The sequence below is a fragment of the Equus caballus genome, chromosome 1, assembly GCF_041296265.1.
Source record: "Equus caballus isolate H_3958 breed thoroughbred chromosome 1, TB-T2T, whole genome shotgun sequence".
Classification (NCBI taxonomy): domain Eukaryota; kingdom Metazoa; phylum Chordata; class Mammalia; order Perissodactyla; family Equidae; genus Equus; species Equus caballus.
This window is the reverse complement of record NC_091684.1, coordinates 178,656,384-178,674,684: the sequence shown is the minus strand read 5'-3', so window position 1 is coordinate 178,674,684 and position 18,301 is coordinate 178,656,384. Positions and strand designations below refer to the sequence as shown.

The 18,301-nt window shown below is 37.3% G+C and overlaps 1 long non-coding RNA gene across 1 annotated transcript; it reads right to left on the bottom strand.

Annotated features, from left to right (window-relative positions):
* Window positions 1–8,308: 8,308 nt before the first annotated feature.
* Window positions 8,309–17,679, bottom strand: LOC138925123 (uncharacterized). Its single transcript, XR_011440903.1, has 3 exons — window positions 17,540–17,679; window positions 15,961–16,390; window positions 8,309–9,025 (listed from the first exon to the last, which is right to left on the bottom strand). It is a non-coding gene; the product is annotated as an uncharacterized lncRNA (long non-coding RNA).
* Window positions 17,680–18,301: the final 622 nt, after the last annotated feature.

Sequence of the window (18,301 nt, the reverse complement as noted above, 5' to 3'; positions counted from 1 at the left end):
GTTTTGCGGTAGTTTGTTACTCAGGAGTAGATAACTGGAACTCATCCCAAGGCAGTAGCTGTTTCTTTGGACTTCTGAACAACCTCTCCACTAACAAAACTTTTACAGCCAGTTATCATTTGTAAAGTAACTGATAAAATTCACAGTAACGCATTAATAGGTGATAACTCATTATAAACCAGTAAGCCTCCAACTTCCTAATTATGAAATCAAGGGTACATGCTTTGTAATCTCCTGGGTCCCTTTCACTTTTGGCCTTTAGGGCACTCATGAGCAGTGCCTTAACTTAAAACAATGATGCACCAATGGCGTACTTGTGGGGATACAATTTGATTTCAAAATATTTAGCTTTAGCTTAGAGTCTCTAAACTACATCACTAGTTGTCATCTTCATCAGTTTTATCTATGATTAACTTTAGTCTAGAGACTATGTGAATTCAACATATCTTAAGGAAGAGGTGGATGTTTATGCCTCTTCCTTAATTACTCTTAAATAAGGTGTGTGATTTCTGTGGATAAAAGATCCAGATACTTTCCCTTTTCACAATAATGGATAGACGCAGTTCTCTCAGTACCATGCTAATGTCATTAAATGGATAGAATATTAGACAGAGAAAAATTTCTGGTTATTTGCCTGGCAGGCAAAGAAAAATGTCTGGGAAGTTTCCTAAGGATCAGATTTACTCAAGCAGTATTTTGCCACAAGTATATTCTTTTGTTCATTCCTAGAAATTGCAGTATATTGCTGAATTTTTTTCCTTAAATAAGTAATTCTTGTCCATAGTTATTTTTTTGTTTAATTAAGTATTAGAAGCTGAGGAATTTCCTTCTAGATTTTTTCTCTCTCCCTCCTAATGGTAGATCAGCAATCCTTAGTAAAGAAACTAATGAATTCAGGTCATTAGGGTCTAAATGGAAAGAATGGCAGTTGATCAAGTTATGTTAACTGTTAAAGTTTAAATCTGTGCCTTTCTGAAAATCCAGACATAACCCTCACATCACGGATTGTATGCGTTGTTCCTTTGGAAGTGGAGAATGACGTTAGAATAACTAAGAAATTATTTTTGACTGAGGACATATTGAAAATTATCATTATCCAACTCTGGTGCTTTGACTAAAATGGAAAACACTTTTACTAAAGCACTGAGGCTCTCGTTAAGGAGCCTTAGCTTAGGAAAAGCGCAATTGTTGACCCTCTGCGCTTAAGGCATGTGCTGTTCCATGCAGATAGAGGCTTTTCTACCACATTCCTCTTGATGGTGCATAATGGGAGTTACATGTGCATATCAGGAGGAGAATAGACCTTAATTTGGAATATTAAGTAGCATAGGCACATAAAAAGCCTTCATTAAAATATTAAAAGTGTGCTAAACCCGTAAAAGCTAATAGATGTGTTCCTATGGGAGGAAAATTCCAACCTCAAGCTCCCTCCTTATCTCAATTTCTGACATTTGTTAATAAGAAAGAACATCAACTTAGAAAGTCACTTTTATCCAGTGGTTGCTAAAGTGCTCCTAGACCACCAAAGGATTAGCTCCTACTTTGCCTGTTGCAGAACACCACAGAAGGTTATGATAAACAATCATTGTATGCCTGAAACTACCAAATCAGACAGACTTAAGGATCATTTTGTCATCTTGAGCTAAATGGGGGGAAAAAAAGTGCTTACAATAACTATTTTCACCAAGACTTTGATAGCCTCATCAAGGTTTTGTTGTTATCGCTATGCCAATGGACAGAAAATGCTCATATTTTCAATGAACATTTAGGAAGCACCTACCATATGAAAATATCCAGAACCCAGGGCTTTTAGATTCGTATTTGACTTTGTAAAATATAAAAAAACAAACCGTCTAGAGATTAATTGTTATACATGAATCATTAAATAAATTTAATAATTTCTGTATTTAAAGAAAATTCATCTCAGAACACCTTTTTTTTAAATTCTTTTGAGGAAGATTAGCCCTGAGCTAACATCTGCCACCAATCCTCCTCTTTTTGCTGAGGAAGACTGGCCCTGAACTAACATCTGTGCCCATCTCCCTCTACTTTATATGTGGGACGCCTGCCACAGCGTGGCTTGACAAACAGTGGGTAGGTCTGCACCCGAGATCCGAACTGGCTAACCCTGGGCCACTGAAGTGGAATGTGCAAACTTAACCACTGCACCACCAGCCTGGCCCCTCAGAATGCTTTTTGAAATCTAACTTTAAAATAAACATTGCATTAGATACACAGGGTTCTTTTTCCCTCTTAAAATTTAGTGCCGTAAAGAAATTACTGTCATTTGCCAAGTAATGGGTGTCAGAAAAAGTAGTTGCAATAGTTATACATACCTAATCCTTAGATATTGTTATTTTTAATGATTTAAAAGTCCTAATTATATATCTTGGGATCTTCCATAGTGCCTGAAAATTGGCTGATCCATAGTAAGCATTCAAGGCCTTCTGTTTAATATACAAATATTTGAATTTGCTGATACTTTACTCTTGCTGAGAATATTTTAATATCATTGCAAGGATAAACATGGAGTGGAACAGTAAGAATTGTTTCTGTAGCAATTAGGCTATGAAGGAGTTTGTGGATGTACAGAACTGAGAAGAAAGCATATAGGAATTGGTAAACGAGTAATGGCTGCTAATTAGTGTATTAGTTTGCTGGGACTGCTATAACAAAATACCACAGAGTGATTGACTTAAACAACAGGAAGTTTTTCCCCACAGCCTTGGAGGATGAAAGCCCAAGATCAAGTATTGGTAGGGTTGTTGCATTCTGAGGCCTCTCTCCTTGGCTTGCAGCTGGTGGCCTTCTCACTGCATCCTCACACGGTCTTTCCTCTGTGCACAGGTACATTTATGGTATCTCTCCACGTGTCTAAATTTCCTTTTCTTACAAGGATGCTGTCAGATTGGATTAGGGCTTATGCTAAAGACATCATTTTCACTTAATCACCTCTTTAAGGACCTTGTCTGCAAATACAGTCAAAGTCTGAGGTACCAAGGGTTAGGGCTTTAATATTTGAATTTGGGGGAGGGGGACAATTCAGCCCGTAACAATTAGTTTCTTATCTCTAAGAACCCAGAGACTCACGATGTTAAAATAGGCATTTTGAAAAAACTGAGAGTCATATTTTGGAGGATACATTAGAAAAAGCCATTAAGGTCCTTGATTATCCAGAAAATATAATAAATTTGAAAAGGTATGAGTCAATTGTGTAATCAATAAAAGTAGACCTCGTATCAACTACATAATGATCAAATTAATGACATGGTTTTATGCTATAAGAATGAAGGGTCACTCTGCTGAAAACAGGTTCTTTTATAACCTACTTGGAAGAAGAAAACAGACAAGATATGAGCTTGAACAATAACCGATAGTTACATTCTGGAATCTTTCTCCCAAAAGATAGGTGTGGGGAGCTTGGGAGGAAAGGCAAAGTTAAATGCTAATTACTAGCCTAAGGCTTACCAACTCCTACAAACCATCAGGGCTTTCCTGATGACCTTAGTTCCTAATCCCTAGAATGACTACATTCCAGTTTGCCCAGGACTGTCCCAATTTATGCCTGTTATTTCTCAGTGTCAAGTCCAGTTAGTATCCTAATTCGCAAAAAGTATCCCAGTTTGGATGATATGATCACCCGCATATCACTATATCCCTTCCCCAAGAGCATGTGTAAACAAGACACCCTTAGCAAGTGTTGGAGATTCAAAAGAACTTTCTTCCATCCTCAATAGATGCTGCTTCCTACCTACATTTACACATCCAACTTATTTTCCTCTTGACCAGTGAGGAGAGGCTGACAGACCGGAAGTTCCATTTTATCCAGTATTTTATATATCGACAATATAACCTAGGTTCTGAAGAGAAAAGAGAAGAGTATCTGTAATATTTTTCAAATTTTCAATTTTAGTTTCAACAGGCATCAGGGTATTATGGAAAGAAGTCTGGGCCAGAGACAGTATCAGAATTTTGGCCCATACTTTGTCAAGAAATTCTGAGACTTTGTGCACGTCATTTAAACTATTTCAGTCTTCTTTTCCTCATTTATATCAAGGGAGGAGGGTGGACAGGAGAGTATAATATCCATCCTGCCCATTTCAGTGTTCAAAGGAATCAAATGAGATACTGACTCAAGGCTTTGAAATCCTTTAAGTATCATAAAATGATAGTTACTGTTACTCTTATCTTCAGAGAGAGAAACAGACAGCATAATAATTAAATAAGTTGATAAAATGGCTTGCCCATGACAGTAGTGATCCTCTCTAGAAGTCATATCTTCTCACTTCTAGAACACTACCCTTTCACACTACCATACTTGACACCATCAAGATTCATGAGGAACCTGGGGAAATGTGACAGGAGAAAAACTGAATTAGAGACTGTATGTGGCTGAACATACAGCTGAATTAAGAATGCATGATTGAGGAACCTAGAAGTTCGGACTGAAGGGAAAGGTGAGGTACAATAAGAACATGATGACACTTACAAGCTTCCCAGTCAGGTCTTCAATGAGCATTTGTGCATTGTTTGTGATATGTTGGGTCCTCTATGCTTTTTATACTTTGGTTGTAGGGGACAGAGAGCCAGAGAATGAGTGAAGGGAGGGAGAATGAGAAAGAAGAAAAGAAACAGTACAACACCACTGAGTAGGCGTTTAGCTTTTCACTTGCTCCATTTCTGACTTTTTGTTAAAAAAGGACATGGGAGAATACAGAAAAATAATGATATGAAACTATATCAATCGACATAGACCTGAATGTATGAAATGGTACCTTCACCTACAATATCCACTGTTTTTAATATGTGTGCACATTTTGTTTTGGGTTTTTTTTTTTTTTTTTTGAGAAAACAACATACAAAAATTTGTGGGTTTGTACCAGGAAAGAAGGAAGAAGGACCTGGCCACAGAATTCCAAAAAAATTGGCCAGAAAGCCCTATGAATAGCAGCAGAGCATTTTCTGATACAACGCTGGATGATGAGAGGATCGTGCAAAAGACCAGCGGGGTTCCACACTGCTGAACACAGGGTCGCTAGGAGTCGGAATGGACTTGTCAGCACTAACAACAAGAAACTAGGAAAAGCTGTTGCCTATGCCTAATCCTCAATTAGGGCAAAAATTTTTTAAATAAAAAATAATGCATGGTGAATATGGGAAAAAGAAAGTGCTTACCAACATACGTGTAAGCATAATACTCCCCACTTGGCACTATCCAGTATACTGTCATCTTATTCTTTATCTTTCTTGAAATTCCCAGCATCTCCATACCCATAATTTAGGCTATAAATTGCATCTTAGATTGAGGATATATCTAGCTGTGGGTGCTACATATGTGCTCTGGTTTCTAAACAGTCATGTTTATGCTCAGAGAGAATAAGGTCAACATGGTTGAGAAGACACTTGGTGTCAATCCTTGCAAGCATTGCAAATCATTTGAAGTGTTTCTTCAAAAAACACTCAAATCATAATCACTCTTGTGACTGAATGTGGTACTATGACTCTATGATCCTTTGACAGACAGTTTGTTTTGTTTTGTTTAAACAAAACTATCTCATAGTTTGTATTGAATCTGTTTGTTCTTTGATGGATCCAAAAGCATCAAAATTTGGCGAAGGTTCTCTCAGTGATGACTCTTGGCTATGACCATGTCTAGTTGAGGAAACTAGAGAATTAAGATTATTGTCAAGTCACTGTGACTCCCACAAATCTAATAACAAAGCAGTTTCAGCTTTTTTCTACTTATATCAGTTATCTGTTGCCACAATAATGCTGTGAATTGAATAAACAGAAAGCCTCAGTGACCTCCGGCACGAAACATTTATTTAGCTCACAGGTCTGCAGGTTTATGGTTTAGGCTGAGCTCAACCAGATAATTCTAGTCTCAGATGAGCTCACCTGCACATCTGAGGCTCTGCTGGCTGCCAGCTTGGAATTTATGCCTCTGGATTAACCGGGTTTTAGCTGGAGCAACTCAGCTGTGCTTTACGCATCTCTCACCTCCCTCCAGCAGGCCATGCTGGTTGTGTTCTCATGGCAGAGGCAGAGGCGTGAAAACAGAAATGTCACTGCACAAGTGAATTTTCAAGCCTCCTCATTCATCGCTCCTGCTAACTTCCCATTGGCCAAATCAAATTACAAGGCTGAACTTAGAATCATGGGGCAGAGAATAAACTCCACCTTTTAATAAGAGTAACTTTAAAGTCACATGGCAAAGGGATGTGAATGCAGAGAGGGATGAAGAATTGGGCTCTTTGTACAATTAGCGTACTTTTAGTCTTCCTCTTTGAATGTCTCCCTAGCACAGAAGGAGGCATGACTTATTTATTTCTAAGTCTTTAGACACCCTGTGAAATTAAGCTATCTTCTATACACACATTAACTAACTTCTAACATATTCTCTTGTGTAGATATATCAAAGGCCGTTCTTAGATAAATAACCTCACAGATCTTTGGAGCAGCTCTACATGGTCTCATTGATAATGAGACCTCTTCCTCCAGTTCACCTCCTCACCCACCCTGAACTCGATTTCACCTGCCTACATGGCTCTCAGATTTCTCAAACTGAACATTTTCATTACTGATTTCATCATTCTTCTCCACCACACCATTACTGACATATTTCTTCTCCTGTATTCCTTATTCTCTATGCTCTATAACTGATCCCACCATGCACTGGGTCAACGAAGCCACAAAAATAGCTCTCTTCCTGCCTACCTTACCCCTGCATTTTCAAACTTTCATCATGTCCTATAACTGCTACTTTAATATTTCTCTTATCTATCTTCTCTTTTCTATTCCTGCCACCTCAGTCTTAATTCATACCTCACCTTTTATGCCTGAACTCCAAAATTGTCTACTTGCCTTTCTATTGTATCCTGCCCCAAAAGAATCTTTCTAAAACAAATAGTTTCATAGGTATGTGCCAACTTAAACATCTTCAATGGCACCTCATGGCCAATAGGATATAAACTGTGAGTCCCTTTGTGATACAGCCCATTCTTACTTCTCCCTATCACTCAGTTGTCCTTGTAGTAATACTAATCTAGAATAATTTACTCTTGTTTTGACAAGCCTGACTGATTCTACTCATATACCACATTTGATCTGAATGAGGTATACACGCACATAAATACACACACGTACATAAACACACACACACAAACACACACACACACCAGTTGATGTAATGTAATCATTAAAGACACAGACTCTGGACTGAGGAAGAGCCAAGTCTGAATCCTGGCTACACTGCCAGGATGTAAATTTCAGCATGTGAAATAAACTCTTTAACACGGTCACTTTAACTGAATAATAATATATTTATTTGTGTAAAAATATAACAACACCAAGCTCCTAAGACTTTGATGGGGCATGATGAGAGCAGTAGGTTAAACACTTAGTTTGGCACATAGCATTTAATAAATTCTCAATCAGTGGAGGCCCTATATCTGTCAGATCTCGGTTCAGAAACTGTCTCCTGTCTGAAATCCCTCCTAAATGACTCAGAGTTCCTTTCACTCCGTCCTTTATACCCTCCCTACATTCTGTGTAGATCTTTATCATAACAGGTGTGGAGCTCATCAATGCACTTACTGGTATACATCTGTCTCCACCTTTTTTTATACTATTCTCCCCTTATATAGATAACTTCTTATGCATCTTTTCAACCCCAGATTCTAGCATGTAACAGATTTGATGTCTGAATGAGCTCAGAGACAGGTGGTAGGAAAAGAGTTGGGTTAAAAAGGAAACAATATAACACGTGTACCCAGGATGCATGTAATATAGTCTCCTGATATTAAATAATGCAGATTTAAGAAAATAGACTAAGCTTAAATCCTTCTCAATTCTATTAAACAATATTCCAGGAAATATGCCACTCTCTCCTTTTCAATCAGTAGTTTCTTCTTAGAGCTCTCTCCAGATGTATAAAAAGACTTTGGTTAGCCAGGCTTACAGAGTAACTGCCAGAGCCAGCTCTCCAGATGGTACTGAATTTGTCAATAATGACAGCATGGAAGTGTTGATGCTGTCCTTCATTTTCTTATACCTGATGAACCAAAAACATGAAAGAATGTCAACCCTACCCTGCTGTGGCCTGATTCTTTCAAATGCACAATTTACAATAGATGAGCCACCTGCTAAAATAAGAATATTCTTGCCTTGAGGAGTACTGGCCAATCATTAAAAATTTTGTTCTACCCTCAGACATAACCCTTTTGATCTCTCAAGGATATTGTTAACAATGAGGAAACACACATAAAAGAAGGTGAGAGATTTAAAATAAATTTTAATAGACAGTATACCATATTAATTATTTATTGACTTCAACAAATTGTGCACATTCATTTAAATGATATACATTCAAATACCATTCAGGGCCTCTGTGTAAGTGGTCAGACAGCAAGCAAAGCAGAAGAAAGGTAATGTTGTGGCTTCAGAATTTCACCTGTGTGAAGGGTCTTTTTCCTTCCTACCCTTCCTGTCACAAACTAGATACTCAGTTATAATATTTTAAAGTCAGAATATATCTGAGTACATCTGAGAATGATTAATAATGAACTTCAGAATGGAGTTTCTGGAGAGCTAACCATGATTCTGAGTTTTGTCCACACTCATTGTCTCCTGCTGCATGAAATACCAGAATGGTGTCTTGATGTGAGTGTTCTGAACTTACAAGGTCATACTAAAATTGACAACTACTATCCAATCCAAGTAGAGAAGGACCAAAGAGTAAAGGAATCTAAGAGACTCACAGAAACAAATAAATAAGCAAGAACTATGAGAAAGTAGATATCAAGAGTAAGCAGAAGCCAGGAGGTAAAAATAGAAAAGCAAGAAGTGGACTCAAATAAAATCAGAAAAATAAATGCAACAGCAGAGTGACTAGAAAAGGGAGCAATGAACCCTTGCCTCTGACAGAACAACTAAAACTTTCTGGGGGACACACAGAGAAATCCTCAAGGCGTGGATATTCGGTTGCTGAAGCAGTTTCTTGGGCTTTCCTTCTTCTCCTGTAAACCTACAAGGAAATCACATCATGAGTGGAGAACTGAATATGTTTCTTTCTTACCACCTAGAAGTATCTTAATAACAAAGTGAGAAAGCAGAAAGAAGAGACATGTGTTTGTGGTGGGAAGAATTTACAAGCCATTTTTTTCTGGAATCTAGCCAGGATCAAGGCTTTGAGCTCTTAACCCTCAGAATCATATTCATCTGTTGTGCCTCTTTCATCTTACTCAATACACTGTTAACTCTGATATTGCTCCATCACGGGTCAACATCCCCAAGCAGTACATAGCCTACTAGAAAAATGTTACATTAAAATAATATCAGCTCTTTCAGACATGCTAAAGTCCTCCTCTTGGTTCATTAATGTAAATCAAAAAAAAAGTATATTAAACCACTAGCCATAAAAAAGCAATATTCAAGCCAAAACGCAAATGAAAGAAGATGGTCTCTGTCTACCATACTTTCCCCAACCAGTATTTGCTCTTTAGTAACTCTCAGATTTCAACCAATTGATATTTCCTGCCTTGAAAACCTCCCATCATGGAATATAGAATGTTCAAAGAAGTGATTTTTCACTTCTCCCAGAATCGCCTTTTTGCTGGTTTGAGCAGATATTCATTCACCACCAACTATGCAGAGCATCACTTCCACAATATATTATTAGCCAAAGCAGTTATGGGGCCTGTTCAGATTCAAAGAGTAGACAAACAGACTTTACATTTTAACGAGAGAGTGGTAAAGTCACATCGCAGAATAGCATATAGGATGGGAGGTATGGTTGTGGCCATCTTTGGCCGATACAATCTGCCATTCTCCAAAATTAGAATGTAAGCACATTTTACAAAATATCTTCTCACCTTCTCTATTCCCATAGTGTTAGCATAATACTTGGAACAGAGTGGATATTTTTACACATTTTGTTTCATTTTCCAAGCAAGCTTTGAGATATTTCTAGTACCAACACACAGTACAAAAGGTAAAGTTTCTTTTTCCTCTTTTGGGTTAAATATAGACAAGAGGATGCCACCTATACAAAGAGGTTTAAATTTTTACCTGTAATGAAATTATTGTCTGCCTCGTTTTCCCTCATGGAAGAAGCAGCTTCCATTTTGGACACAGCAGCTTCTAAAAGCCCCACTTGGTAAATATATTTTCATTATTACATGACTAAATCTGATCTCTGGGTATGGAAAATGTATATTCTTAACCTGAGGTTGATTTGTCTTTCCCCAAAAGATGTAACTTTTTTATTTTAAATTTTAATTTAAAATAAAAAATCTATTTTTTTGAAAGGTCCATTAACATTTTCATGAGATAAGTTTGTGTTTGGGGGAAAAAACAAAAAACAAACAAACAAACAAAAACAGCCTTCAATACTCTAGATGAAGGACCTCCTTTCGATTGTTGCCAAGGAGACCTCATCCGAAGCTTCCCTCTGTGCTCGGCATGCATTGGCTCATATTCATCACTATTGACAGTCTCATATGTGTCACTGTCCAGCAAAAATCCTATCTGTTACTATTAAAAGCTACCCTTTGCCATATTGATTAATTGCTTATCTGAGCTCTACAGACAACAACCTCTGTTTGTCTCAGAAGCCTCATGTTAGTCAGAATGGTACCTCTAGCTCTTCACTTCCTGTCTTCACAACATTAAGTACACACAGCTCTGACCTTAGATATTTTCCCTGTACCTGTGTCTTAGCACTTAGACATCTCCCTATACCTTGTTGCAGTATTAACTCTCAGACAACTAAACTCTGCTCCGTCCATACCCTCCAGCGCTCTCTGGACGTTGGGTATGGATCCTCTACCTAACCTAAAAATGTCAGAAATGTCCTGAGCTAACGTGAAATGTCTCTAAACGACGTGCACTGAAGAAATTTTATAAAAACATACTCAAATACCCCACTTTCTACGTGGCTTAGCCCCATTTCCTGATAACAATAACACCAGTTAAATGGAACTGGCATAAAACTATTAGATGTGATATGGTACATCAGCTTTACAGCACTCACACTACACATGAGGAGAGAAAGGCAGAGCTTGTTCTCAGCTTAGCCACAAACTGCACTCAAACAAAGATTCAGATGTTATTGAAACTTCCTGGACAACCAGTGGGTTCAGCCCACTAGGAATTTATTTCATTGGCATCTCCACCTAGAAAATATTTTATCCTGAAGAACGAGCCATGTCAGCTCAACTTGAGAATGATGTTTCAAGTTAGAAGGAGGAGGCAGCTACGAACAGGTGCTTTATTCTTTCACCCAGTCTTAGCCTCACATCTGTATTCTGGGGAAATTGGCTTCAAGAAAAAATAAAAGATACTTTCAAAAAGTCTCCATGAGATATTGGGAGCATGAAGCTGCTACCCTCTGGGACACGTATCCAAACACATCACAAAGGTGAGCAAAAGGGCTTCTCTGTCCCTCAGCATAGAGAAGAATGGTCACACGGAGCTTCTTCAGCATCAATGGTAACTTTAGCTTTGCCACAGCAGAGCAGCCTCAGTTCAGGAGATCATGGACACAACTCAGTTTCAGTGATTATCATCAAGAGACCATCACAACATCAGCAGCCTTAAAGTTCCTTTGAAGGATTATGTGGGCACTATTTTGGTAGCACATATTATCTTAGAAATATGGAGCAAGAACCAGAGCAAAAAGCAGAAAAAAAGGTTACGCCAGAGGTCATAAATTAATTGGGAAAACCTTGAGAGGAGCTGCAGGTCCCACAATAAGAAATTGAGGGAAATAGAAAAAAAATACTATTTGCCATTTTTAAGGGATTTTTTTTCTGCATAGAAATAATCTAAAACAATAGGTGAATTAAGAAGTAGAATTCAGAAAAGCCCCAGCAATTTAGAGGGTAGATAAATATTTGGAATAGGACACAGTGCAAGCCAGGCTTGGCTCAGTTGGCTGTTCACATCCTGCCAAATAGCAATTGGGTCAAAGTCTAATCTTCCAATGTGATCAGGTAGAATGGATTGTGCGCCTACAACAGTGCCTAGAACAGCGGGGTGAATGGTTGCTGTTGGCCTCCCTACGCCCTCTCCTTTGTAATCTCTTCCCTGGCCACTTCTCTATCTTTCCTTATTTTGTTTATAGATATTAAGGATATGGGACAGGGCCATTGACCTGAGCCTTTACATAAAATACACCTCATATATACATATGGAATAGACAGAGAAAACATTTTTTTAAATACACTATGCATAAAATTAGAAGAAAAACTTCCCGTAGCACATTCAGCTCAAGTTGCTGTTTCTTATTTAGGATGCTATTATAGCTTCCTTGCTAGAATGTTGATTTCTAGAATTGTTCACTGTTAGCAATTCACCATAAAATTCCAGAAGTATGTCATACGAGATTTCATTGAAGATAAGAGTTAATCAGATTCTTTTAATTCTCTGCATACATTTTCTCAAAATAACACATACTATCCTTAAGAAAATGTGTTCTAAAATATGATCAAAGCAAAAATAACTTGTTCCCTATGGAAACACAAAGGCTTTAGCAAGTACCTTTCCAATTTATATAAACAGAGACAAATAGGTTAATTTTGTTTATTGTTTTTTTAATGGCTCTCAGCCAGGATCTCATTTACACAAACGTTTTATATGAAAACTCTCTTTTAAAAGGGTATTTCCTCAAGACAAAGGAATCTCATGGTAAAATTGGCATGAGTGTGTTATGTGAAATTGAATTATGTTAGCCAGCATTCTTCTAATTACCATTTTTTCATGGGCATCCATTTTTCAACAATAATATTAGAAAATAATTAATACCTTCAGGACAAGAACCTGAACTTTATGCAAACATAGATTAGAGAAGTCCAAATTATTTTTTAATGAGCTATATGTATTATGTCTCCCTATCTAGAGTTCATCTGGACCATGGCATTAAATCAGCCTTGAGTTAATTAAGTGGATTATAAGTATTCCTGGCTTCTGCCTTTATTAGTATGAATCTGCCAGCTCAGAGGCACTCAGCAAACATGGAAATACTTTATCAACACCCACTCCAAAACACCTTGAAATATTTCAATCCTGTCTATACTCTTGGGATAATTCTAGAAGCTCAAACCTATTGGACTCTTTTCAAAATCCATTAGTTTTCTATTTATATAAATATGAATTGCAGGGATAGAAGAGGCTTTCTTTGTAGATGTTGATTTATATTAATAAGAGCTATAGTCAAACAATTGCTCTCGAGCACATGCACCCGCGAAGGTACGATATCTCTTGCTGCAGATACTGGCTCAGGCATCAGCAGATTAAATGAACAGATTTGCTTCATATTTTAGTGTGCTAAATTGAATACCAGTCATAATGGAAATCTCAACATGCAAATGAAATCAGAAGAGCTTTTCTAATTTTCAGGAAGGGAATGAGAGAATCAATCTTTCAGTTAAAAAAAGAAGACCTGCAGATCATTCATTAATAGCTGATCACATTTGGGCAGCAGCCAAACTAATTTAACTTATACCTACTTGTGTTACGTTAGTAAGAAGAGCAAACCCTTTTGGAAATAACTCTATTAAAATCTACCCCAAATTTGAAAGAAACATCACTTGTGTGAAATACTCCTATGGAAAAAAACCACCGTGAATATCAACAGAAAAGCAATAGACATTCATTTTCTGCGAGGAACTCAGCAGGGAAAGAAAAAAGAGCAGAGTCAAGATGTATTTTCCGTGGATCTGGTTCACATTCTATCATACACCCGAAGGCCATATTTCCACAGCTGTGGCAAAACCCTTTATAGGAGAATGATTTGACATTTGAAAAGTCATCTTCCCAGTCTCTTCCATGTAATTCTGTGATGAAATAACAAACACAGGCACCTCGGAAAGGGGGTGGGATATCAAAAAGGCAATGGATTTTGGATTCAGACAAACTAGACTTTAAATACAAGCACTGCCATTCACTATGTGAATTACCTTGGAAAATCAGTTAACTTTTCTCAGCCTCAGTTCTTTCTACAGCAGAGGGAATTCACTCCCCAAACAGAACCATTGAAGGAAAAGGACTCAGCAGATTTTCTGGAAGATAATGGGTACTCAGTAATTATCCATTCACTTATCTCCCTTTCTGCAGGCATTATCACCACTCTCTCATTCTTTATTCTATCACCTGCTACTCAAAAACTTTAGATTCCATCATGTGACTTTTTTTATATTCTACTTTATCCCTAGGTGTTCACAAGTTTTGACTACACATCCTGTCTATCGAAGTCCTCAAGACTTTCTCTCCCCACCACCTCATTCCACTCCTCACCTAGGTCCAGGGGGAAAAAACAGAACAATGAGCAATGGAATCAGCATGGTTAGGCTTTTGTACTAGAAGGTGAAGCTTCTGTTGGAAAGAATAAAGGAATTTTAAAGATAGCCAGACCCAGGTAAAAATACTCTTGGCTCTATGAATCACTTTTCTCTTGAAATACTCTCCTTCTTAGAATGCCTTGTGGCTGGTAGCTTCTTTTCCCTATTGGAAGAGGAATTGTTCTCCACATCCACAACCCTAGAGGAAGATCCCAAGAGAAAGGAACTAAGGAGCAGGCTGCTAAGGCCAGACCATTGTTTAAGTCAAGGTAGTCCTCATGGTACAGATTGGGTACAGCTTTGTTCTCCAGAGAGTTGGATACATAAGCATTTCAAAGCCAAATGAGTAATTAATTCTTTTTCTTTTCATGAAATGATATATCTATGCACATGAGACTCAGGTTAAGATGGGCAAGGAGAGCTGCAACTGCTGTGTGAAACAGGGAGGAGATTCAGAGGTTCAAATCCTGTCCACAGACTATCACTATACCTCCACTGATTACATAAATGTAAGCCAGCTTTCTTGAGTTACATACAAAACACTTTACAATATTATAACATATAATTTTATTGCTTTACTAGAACCATAAAGATTTCATACCTCAAAAAAAATGGTCTTCTTTTCCAAAAATAAGTGCAAAATATCTAATTATATATTAAAGGAACTCTGTTAGATTATATAGCTAGATAATTATTTATGAATACTAATTTTTGATGGACCAGTGTGGTCGGCTGAATAACAGCCGCCAAAATATCATGTCCTAATCCCTGACCCCTGTAAATCCTTTTTTACATGGCAAAGGGAACTTGGAAGATGCGATTAAGTTAAAGATCCTAAATTAGGGAGATTATCTTGCTTTATCCAGATTGACTCTAAATGGAATCCAGCATGTTCATTTGAAGGAGGTAGAGGGAGTTTACTATAGAAGAGAAGATGGCATGTGAGCATGCTGCTGGCTTTGAAGATGGAGGAAGGGGCCATGGGCCAAGGAATCCAAGGGATGCATCTCCAGAAGCTAGGAAAGGCAAGGAGACAGATTCTTCCATAGAGCCTCCCTAGAGAGTATGACCTTGCTGATACTTTAGTTTTGGCCAAGCTTTTGGGGCCCATTTTGAACTTCTGGCCTCCAGAACTATAAGAGAATACAGTTCTGTTTTTTTAAGCCAAAAATTAGTGGTAATTTACTACAGTGTCGATAGGAAATTAGTACAGTCCGAGATGTCTAAGGAAATAGAAACTTACAGAGGATCAAATAATTTGGGAATGTGAACAAGAAATAAAGTTTTTCTCAAATTGTCCAAACCTACTTAGGTGCCTCCCACAGCACAGCACAATCCTGTCTCCTGTATTTCTCACATCCTCTGGAATTAAATTATTTAGTTGTCTCTTCTCCACAAAATAGAAAGCCCGTGCGAGCAAGGTCCCTGTCTGCCTTGTTCATCTCCGTATCCTTGCAGTCAAGCACAGTGACTGACAAGTAGCACAATCTGATAAACATTTGCTGAAAAGATGAATAAACGAATGAGAGAATGAAAGAATAAATTATTTAAGAATGGTGCCAAGCAGAGAGAAACAGGTGAGGTGACATGGGAAGAAAAGAGCATAACCTCAAACACTTACCAAATTGTTGGGCAGAGTAGTGTGAAAAAATCATCCCCTCTGATCCAGGGGATTGTTTCATATTTTTCTTGGTCACCTTTGCCAACTTTTAAGAAACAAAGCACAAAAAGAAAGTCGGAATGAAACCGAAGTTTTGTAAAATTCATAAACTTTTAAACAGCCCTTAAATAATCACAAAATGTAAGCATTTATAGTAAGCATAAACAATATATTTAACTCATTTTATAAGTTATATTTAAAATGTATTTTAGAGGCCGGCCCCAGGGCCAAGTGGTTGGGTTCACATGCTCCGCCCCGATGGCCCAGGGTTTCATGGGTTCGGATCCTGGGTGTGGACATGGCACCGCTCATCAGGACATGCTGAGGTGGCGTCCCACACAGCACAGCCAGAGGTACTCACAACGAGAATATACAGCTATGTACTGCGGGGCTTTGGGGAGAAGAAGAAGAAAAAAAAGATAAGAAGATTGGGAACAGATGTTAGCTCAGGTGCCAATCTTTAACAACAATAACAACAACAAAATAAAGTAAAAAATAGAATGCATTTCATTGTATTATATATCATATAGATATTATTGTTATACTGTTATACTGTGCTATTATATACTCTAAACAATGATCCTTAGTAACAAATTACATATACAGGGCTATTACCATTTTACAGAAGCCAAGAATCAATAGTGGAATTCAAGAGGAATTCTTATCTTTAGAGCTAAATCTTTCACACACCCCAAATGGGTCTATTTCCCTTCTCTACACAGGAAAGGCAGACAACGTTCACCAAAGTTTTACTCTCTTCAACAGCCAAATGCAACAATCAACTTTTCTTTAAAACATACTCGTACACATAGAAATATGAAAGCCTGCTTTGATAGCACTGGACAAGCTGTCTCATAGGCTTATGTGTCCAGTGACTTGCTTGTTACAAGTACTCATATTGCCCAGTCATGAGGGTTAGTTCTCTGTCTTAATCATTTTAATGTAACATCTGTGAAAACCTTATACTTATAAAAGTTTACTGTTACTATGTGTATTCAGGCATAGAAAATCTAATAGATATGTATCCCAAACAAAATATTTCCTCCACACGGAGCGTATATCCTGGGATCTTCTGCACCTGTTAATCTGAAAGCAAAATTTGGATCTGAAATTTTATTTTTTTTTATTTGAGCAGTTTTGTGCAGCTGTTCAAACTAGTATGCTAATATGAAAATCAAATATCATTTATTCAGAAGGGGAATTAACTTTTATAATAACACACATTTCAGAAATTCCCCATGTAGATAAATATTGTTTTTCCTCATATTTAGATTCTCTTTACAAAGATTTGTTCTGTGTCACTGAATTCTTCTTGTCTCTAGTTTGGGAGCTATATATGAATATGCAAATAAACTGGAGCGGCAGTCATTCATTGCAAACCAAGACTACTACCAATGCCATGAGCATCTTAAAGAACTTCTGCAAGTTAATATATAGTAATATATAGTATAGTGAAAGGCCAAAGAAAAGACCTGACTGGAGGTTAATGTTTATATTTACCATTACAAAAGATATAAATCCAAATGAAGAGATTGCTTACCTGTATATAGTATATAAAAATATGCCTGCCTCAGTGTAACCAAAGCTGAATTTGAAAATATTTCCAGCACAGAATTCAATTTCAAACATTTCCAATGAAATTCAAACAGCAATTAAGAAAAACATTAAAAAATGCAGTTCAAAAGCTTTCTAGTTCATCCTATTAATGCAGATTGGAGGGCGTTTTCTCTTCCTGTTTCCTAAGTTTGCTTGATTTTCCCATCACTACTAAAAAGGAAACATAAGTTTTGTCCTAATGTATACTACAAAGATTTTGTGAAAACAAATGAGATCATGTGTTTAAAAGTATTTCAAATGTTTTAAACAAAAGTTTCATGACTGTTTAGGGCAGTCATTACCACGATTCCCTGACTTTAAGATGCACATATTTTCATATTTTAACGTTCCTACATTTGTATGAAACTTAAATTCAGTGACATTTCACAACCACATTTTTTTTATTAGTGAAACATAATAACATCTAACAAATGATGGCATCTTAGATTGGTGAAATGTAGTAAATTATTTGGCATATAAGATAAAGCAAATATATATTTTAATTTAAATTTCATTTTATCATGCAGTATATAAAAACAATCATAAACTAGTGTTAAATATTAAGCAATCATAACGTAGCATTATGTATTAAGAAATGTATTAGGGGCCAGCCTGGTGGTGCAGTGGTTAAGTTCGTATGTTCTGCTTCGGTGGCCAAGGGTTTTCCGGTTCTGATCCTGGGTGCGGACATGGCACTGCTTGGCAA